Genomic DNA, 7,700 nt, shown 5'->3' on the forward strand with positions numbered 1-7,700 from the left:
TCTCTCTCTCCCTCTCTCCCCCTCTCTCTCTCTCTCCCTCTCTCTCTCTCTCTAACTCTCTCTCTCATACACACACCACACACACACATACACCCTCTCTTTCGTTCTCTCATGGTATCTCTCTTTATCTCTCTAATCTCTTTCCTTCTGCCTCCCCCGTCCCCGTGTCTCTCTCCACCACCCCTCTCTCTTTATTTATCTGTCTGTCTGTCTGTCTGTCTGTCTGTCTGTCTGTCTGTCTGTCTGTCTGTCTCTCTGCCTTCCCATGTTCATGTATCTCTCTGTCATTTCAACTTAGCCATTTTCGACCAGGCCTAGATCTATATAGTATATGTGCATTTTACTGCTTGAAAAGCGCAGTTAAAAGTCACCCCGGCCTCTTTTGAAATTACCCAGTCCTTGCCTGCATGGGACAGCCTGCAAAAAAGCCCCCGAGATATCTTGCTTTGATCGTCAAACAAATGCTCAGACATGTTTTAATGTTATTAAATCTGATTATATAGCTATATTTTGTTTCATTACGTTCAAGTATTTAGTTACTTGATGTTTATCTTATTAGGTAGTTCGGTTGTACCAGCCACGCACCCGCTTCTGACCGTGCGCGATCGCCGTTGCCCGGGGATCGATACGTATGCATATTATTATTACGCTAGCCTATTACAGTTTAGCCTCTCAATAACGACCTTCGATATAACGACATCCTCTGTAGACATGGAGCCCAGGTCCAGATATTTCCTATACTATATATATCGTTAGTAATTTTGGGTTGCCTCTCTATGACGACAACTCTTTATAACGACATTTTCTTCTAGTCCCGACATAGCCCAATGTGCCATTATAGAGAGGCTGCACTGTATAGCGATAGCGATGTGCCATTATAGAGAGGCTGCATTGTATAGCGATAGCGATGTGCCATTATAGAGAGGCTGCACTGTATAGCGATAGCGATGTGCCATTATAGAGAGGCTGCACTGTATAGCGATAGCGGCTTTAGTTCACGTCCAGGTGGGCCTTCTTGTTTGAAAGGCCATTGAAAGGAGAGAGAGCGCTCTAGGCCTACATCTTCACAACAATGGTGTTTATGTTTCGTGACGATCGATTGAGTATTTCCAGTAGGGCCGAAGTAGCCTAGACGCACATAGGCGGTCGTCCGCCCCCGGGCTTCCCCGGTTCGCCTCACAGCCACGTGGTGTTCGTTTGGCCAATTGGACAGGAGTACCCTATTTTGAAGGGTCATTTTTGCGTCATATCCGGTCAATCCAATCCATTTTTAAAAGGCGCGGAGTTCCAGAGTTCCAGGTCGGAGTCGTAGAGATAGATCAAGATTTATGAATGTTTGAATTGTTTGCGTGACCGTCAGACGTCGGGTTTGTGAGCAGTATCGAGTTGAAGTTCAAGGTACGTTCCTACTTTATATTTATGCTTTTTCCTTTGATTTGTCGTTTATTTTTTTGAAAATACACGTGCCTTTTATGTGTGCACACTGCACAGAAGTGTGTGAAGTTTCATTGTCATTTTATCAATTTTCGAGAGTGGCGAAGAGTAGAGTATATTATTACGATATATGGCTATCAGTAGAAATCTGGATTTTGATTAGATAATAGATCTAGATCTAGAATCTAGCTAGTCTAGAATCTAGATCTATGGCTAGATTTATGGTCTGAAGAATCATAATAGGCCCTAGATATCTTAAATGATAATCTCTAGAGGGATTATATAGTATATATAGCCTAGTCCCAATTTTTTGGTGTCCTGATCTCCCTTTTGGGTTTTTTTTTCATCTCGTCGGAAATTCCCGTGCTTCAACTTCTTCTCTCTCCAACAGATTATTTCTGTTGCCTAACATTGTTCTCATTGCAGGTCTATCAGTATCACAGTGTCTAGGACCTCTCTCTGCTGTGTTTAAAAAAAAAAATGAAAGTGGCTATTCGATATATAGATCATTCTATTATTTATTCTAGATCTATACTTTGACATCAGTCAAAGTGAAGTTAATAAAATTTAGATTATTTTTTAAAGCAAAAATATTTTTTATTCATTCTCTTTCAGATTCTCTATTCATGTTGGCAGATGCACAGTGATCCTCATTGATGTCCAATTCCCCCCCCCCCCCCCCCCCCCCCCCCCCATTTTTATGAGCAGTGAAGCAGTCGACTCTATGGTAAGTAGCCTAAGCTAGACTAGACTAGGATCTAGAAGTCTAGAATGATCTAGATCTAGATCTAGATTTAGAAATCTTCTAGATATTAAGATACCGTAGGCCTAAGATCACGTGAAGCTATTTGGACTCAAACTCCAATGCTCGTGCGCAATCACTAGATCTAGGTGTACTGGATGTGAAGCAGACAAGCAATTTGACCTTGTCCTTCCTCGATTTCTACGATGGCGGGCCTGGGAAAGTAAGATGGAGAGGGAAAAAGTAAAAGAAAGAGAGAGAGAAAGGGGAGGAGGGGGCTGTCTTATTTAGGACTGATTATGAATTTTATGTTTTGATCCCTTTGTAGTCGTGAAACGCAATGTTAAATAGCCTACCAGTAGTTTAAAAGTCCGAATAGCAACGGGAGACTATTCGGACTCGAGTATAGATCTAGTAGACTTTGCTTACGGTACAAGTAACCGGTGATTGCGCACACGCACTGGAATTTGAATCCGAATAGCCTCCAACGGCTCACTTCATTTTTTAAATCATCGATCGCTTTCCTGTTTGACTTGTGCGTCAATCAGTGAAAACAGCTTGATGTTCAGTTCTTTGACCTTGTTGACCAGCAAGAAGTAGGCCTAGAAGTCAGTAAGAAGTGTGTTATATATATTATATTGAGTATTATTAGTTTTGCATAATGTCTAGGTCCTTTCTGCTATCCGTATTATTATTTATTATTCTAACATCATTCATTTTGACAAGATCTAGATCTAATTCTCTTCCAGATTCCTTTTTCCTGTGGATACACAGACTGAGACAGCCTGACTGAGGTCCAATTTATTCTTATAATTAGTGAAGCAGTCGACTCTACGGTAAGAACATACACACGTACATATTATACACAGTTGAACCTGGATATTTTGCCAGCCCCACTTACCGCCGGGTTTTGCCAATTTATGACAAGACTATCCTTATTATAAACATAGTATTTGTGGGTGGTTGGCAGGTGCTCTGGTGTGGTTTGCTTCTGAACTTCTTTCCTATCAAACATCTATCATCCTTGATCTCTCCTCCTCCTTTATGATGACCTTATTGTGTTGCAAGTGCCGTAAAACTCTTATTAAAACTAAAAACATAGTATTTAAGCCTTTACACCCCCATCTGCCATCCGCCAACTGTCTCATTTATTAAACGATCCATATTAAACTACTGTAAATTTACCCTGTTGTACCGCCAACAAACTGGCCGCAAAATATTTTCGAAATTTAAAAGGTTTAGTGCAAGTTACGTACAGCACCCTCTATCACCTGAGAGTGAGATGTAATTCTAGACTCAGACTAATTTCTTTTTAAAAAAATCAAACTGCCTAATCTTAAGGCTTACCACGGATGCTGCCCTGAAGCCGAAAGGTCTGTTCAGTTCCGCAAGGCTTTAATTCAATTTTGTGAAGTTATGATGTTGATCTGATTATAGTAGCTGAAGGAGAAATAGATGTTGTTTTTGCGCTCTGTTGAAAATAGGGGACTTCCCCCAACTGATTTTCAATTGAGAAACAAAATGGCCACCCTTACTTTCGATATTTATCTTTGTCAAGATAACAACAAATAACAAAACAACGACAAATATCAACCCAAACTTCCTAATTTAGTTGCTTTTTTACTTAATTGAATAAGTATTTTTTCCTGTAGAAAGTGAAATGTAAATGTATGATTTATATATCTCTTTAACAGGTGAATCTGTGTCACCCATACTATGTAACTTTGTTCCGCAATTTGTATCAATTTTGTTTTTAACTTAATATTTATATTTTTCCTCAACATTTGAGGCAAGATTTTTAAAAACTTTGCTTCATAAATTTATATAAAATACTATAGATCTAAACCTGTGCCACTTGGAAGATGGGACTAGTTCACAGCTCTTCCCGCGATCATACACATTTTGTATACGTATAAATTATGGCCAACATCACAGCTTTCCAATGGCAAAACTTTTTATAAGAAATTAATTTTATAGTGAACACATTTTTTGCAGAACAAGTGCAGCAGAATAAGCATATAATGTCATGATTAGAAAAAGATGACAGACTAGCTTTTAAAAGCAATATTGCCCCAGCTATATAAACCTTTTAGAATCTGTAAAAACCACCCACTTGATATTTCAATTAGTATATGTGAGGCAGCATTGTGGAATCAGGCTCTCGTCAAAATAATCAAAGTGAAGAAACTTGCATTTTTTTGCAGGTTTGTGAATTTTAAAAATTTTTTGTTTTTTGGCTCAACACCTTTCATGCCCTTTAAAGAACTCATTTCTGAGTGGATTTTTCTGAAAAGCGTTGATTAAAAGCACAAAGAATGTAAATTTTCAGTTACCACGGACTCTTAAGCTAAGGAAAACTAATCTTTGGCGGCCATTTTCTCTCTAATTTTACCTCTGAAAACAGGTGACCCCCACCTCCTTCTTTCGCTAATATCTCGACTTGTATTCAAGATAAATGGATATTTTTTTCATCCAAATAAAGACAAGTGAACAAGCTTTAAGATGATACCAATAACTCTACATGCCCAAAAATTGATGAGAACCTGATTCCACCACGCTGCCTCACATATATTATTTTAGGAATTTTCTAGAATACAAGTAACAGGTGTGTGTACAAAAATATTGATCTGTTAAGAAATACTATTGATACAAGTCATTGTGCAAAAGTTGGAGAGTCTATGTTTGGTATTAAGGTAAATTTGACAATAAGTTGCACTACGAATGTTTGGCCGTACTATAATAGTACGAGCATTTAATGTTCACATATATATTATATATACTTACATACCCAGTAATGTATTTCTTCCCAACAGTTTTGACTGAATTTCTTTTCCTGATTTACATTACAGGGTGGATTTTGACAAGATAGACGGGACAAGCATTGGTGGGGATGCTGCCTCTTCGGACACTGCAACACACAAAATGACTACTAGTGCAATTTGGAAACCAATTGGTAAGTTCTCTCGTAGTACTTGTAGGTAATTGGATAGAGTTTAGATATTATTTTCCAACCCACTGTGTCATTCAATTTTTGCTGTAAATTAGCTTTTTTTTTTTAGCATTTCAAAATATTTGATTTCACCCTATCATGCAAATAATTGTAGATCTCAAAGCGTATTTACAGAGAAGAGGAAGCTGGGATTGACTTTCAAATCTTTATCAGTGGTTTCTAAGACTGAAAAAAAATGTTGGTGTTTTTTACTCACAGCATGTTAGGGAATGAGATACAATCTGTGCTAGATTTCCAGTGTACAGTTTTAGAATATACATATTGGTATAAAAGTAATTCTTCACATTAATCACGTCATTGTCATTATTTCACAACTTATTTTTACTCAGAACTTTTAGCCCTAAGATGCTTGATAAAGGTTACAGTTGCAGAAAAATTAGTTTTAAATATTTCTATCTAGAAATTGTAATACCCCTCATTGTTTCAGAATTAAAATTTAAATGTTCCATATCATGTGATTTTGATCCACAGAAGCAAAAACTTACAATGGCCAGTGTGCTTCAGAATTTATTTAAACTTTTTTGTTTATGAATTTAATCCACAGATGCAGAAATGTACAGTGGTCTGTGTGCCACAATGATTCATCTTGGAAAAGGGAGGAAGCCAGACCTTCTGGATGTTCCTGCTACCAACAAGATTTTCGTAATGCGTCACTTAGTTGGAGAACAAGGGAAAATGAAAAGGAGTGGTTTCAGAAACTTTTTTCAAAACTCATCTTTGACACCATTTGTGTGGTCAGGAAGTGTGAATGTGGTGCAGAAAACACTGACTCTGGAAAGTGACATTCTGTGTGGATTTTTGCTGAGGCCACTGAAAGTGAACTGTGTCTTTTTTCCTGGATGCTTGTGGCATTGACTGAACAATGAATATTTTTAACCCCTTGTACTTGTTTAATTAAGTTGGAAATGAAAGCTTGACTTACGAAAATGTTATAGATCTCATTCATTATTTGTCCAAAGAGAGGCAGATAGATAATGAGGTTAGTTTTTTGTACCTGTGCGGGTCAAATTAATTTGCAATGTCTGCATCATAGTTGCAAAACTCAGATCTTTTGTTTATTGAATACAACCATAATTTGCTTAAGGACACAAAAAAGAAAAATAGTACAACTCCAACTGTTCAGGAGCTTTTATCAAAGAAAATTTTTATGAACACAAACACAATTGACAAACAGGCCGCTACTTCGAAAACATAACTAACAACCCCCCTGATATTGTTAACGCAAATATTAAGACATGTCCAAAGCTGGTAATTGAATGCACTGAATGCTGCCAGATAAAATAAAATCTTTAGAAAGTCTCCACAGTAGGATGGAGCAGGTAAATGCTTTTCTCCAGAATGAAAAAGGAAAAATTGAGCTGAAATGAAAGAACAAAAAGAATGAATGAAAATCAGATAGGAGTTATATCAAGCTGTCACAGAAAATGAAAGAAAAAAGCAAATGCAAAGCCAAATGAGAGGACTTCACACAAAAAAATGGAAAACAGTCACTTATGCTTGCATTTTGAAAATAAAAAAATAGATTTTTAAAATTTAACAGATTTTTAAAATTTAAATAGGATTTTTTGGATTTAAAAAAATGTTGACACAGTTTGGGATTTTTAGTGGCTAAAAGTATGTTCTTTTAGTGCAATATGCATTGTATTTATTTATTTTAACTGATGATTAATTTAAGCAACTGCAAAAGAAAGCCTTAATCTGCTATACACTATATCAGTGAATTATTCTCATGGCAACAGACAAAAAATGAAGAAAATGTCAGTGTAGTCTAAAAAAAGGAGGGGGGGGGGGGGGGCGTGTAATTGTGCATAAATAAACTTGCATTTTATTACAGTGTGTGTTTGTGCGCGCTGGTGTTTGAGTTTGTCCAAAAAGAAAAAGAAATGCTAATTTCAATTATCAAAAAAAAGTAAATTGAATACTGTGTTGTGTTTCTTTTCAATACCTTCAACCCCAAACAACTCAATGGGTAATTTCAACATGAATCTAAATTGTTGGTTATTGTAATACTGTTAATATTGTATGAAAGTGATCTACTTTCAAAATTCCTTCAATTGCTATTTTGTTCCCTGCAATATATATCTGAATTATTATTTTTGTTACATTGTTTGTGATTTATTTGTTAATGTTTTTATTCTCCTCAGTCACACTTGATTTGATCTGACATTCAATAAATTATTAAGTTCACAGTTAATAAATCTAGACTTCACTAAAAAATTTAAAAACAGTCCAATGCTTGCAAGCAATGTGTCTGTTGGTTTTAAATGTAAACATTGAGCAAACATAAAAAACATGTTCAATGCTTTACCATGCAGTTCTATAAACACAATTTTGTCACTTCTGTCCATCTTCCTCCTTTTCTGGGGTTTTCATTTGTGAGATGGAGTTTCACAAGAGAGGGCTAGAGGGGTTTACATTACACAACATAATTGTATATATAGAGTTTCATCTTAATCTTGCATTTTCATAATTTGTAATCATTCCTTCTTCATGCCTGTGTCCAAAATTGTTTTG

General features: G+C 36.5%; 1 long non-coding RNA gene across 2 annotated transcripts; it reads left to right on the forward strand.

Annotated features, from left to right (window-relative positions):
- The first annotated feature begins 264 nt into the window (after positions 1-264).
- On the forward strand, positions 265-5,113 carry LOC101863179. 2 transcript variants are annotated; one of them, XR_004858439.1, is made up of 3 exons: positions 265-1,398; positions 2,926-3,012; positions 5,026-5,113. It is a non-coding gene; the product is annotated as an uncharacterized LOC101863179 (long non-coding RNA). The 2 variants fall into 2 exon arrangements; XR_001184754.2 differs by lacking the exon at positions 265-1,398 and adding an exon at positions 2,099-2,161.
- Positions 5,114-7,700: the final 2,587 nt, after the last annotated feature.

This window comes from Aplysia californica, unplaced genomic scaffold (genome assembly GCF_000002075.1).
Source record: "Aplysia californica isolate F4 #8 unplaced genomic scaffold, AplCal3.0 scaffold00126, whole genome shotgun sequence".
In the NCBI taxonomy this organism is placed as follows: domain Eukaryota; kingdom Metazoa; phylum Mollusca; class Gastropoda; order Aplysiida; family Aplysiidae; genus Aplysia; species Aplysia californica.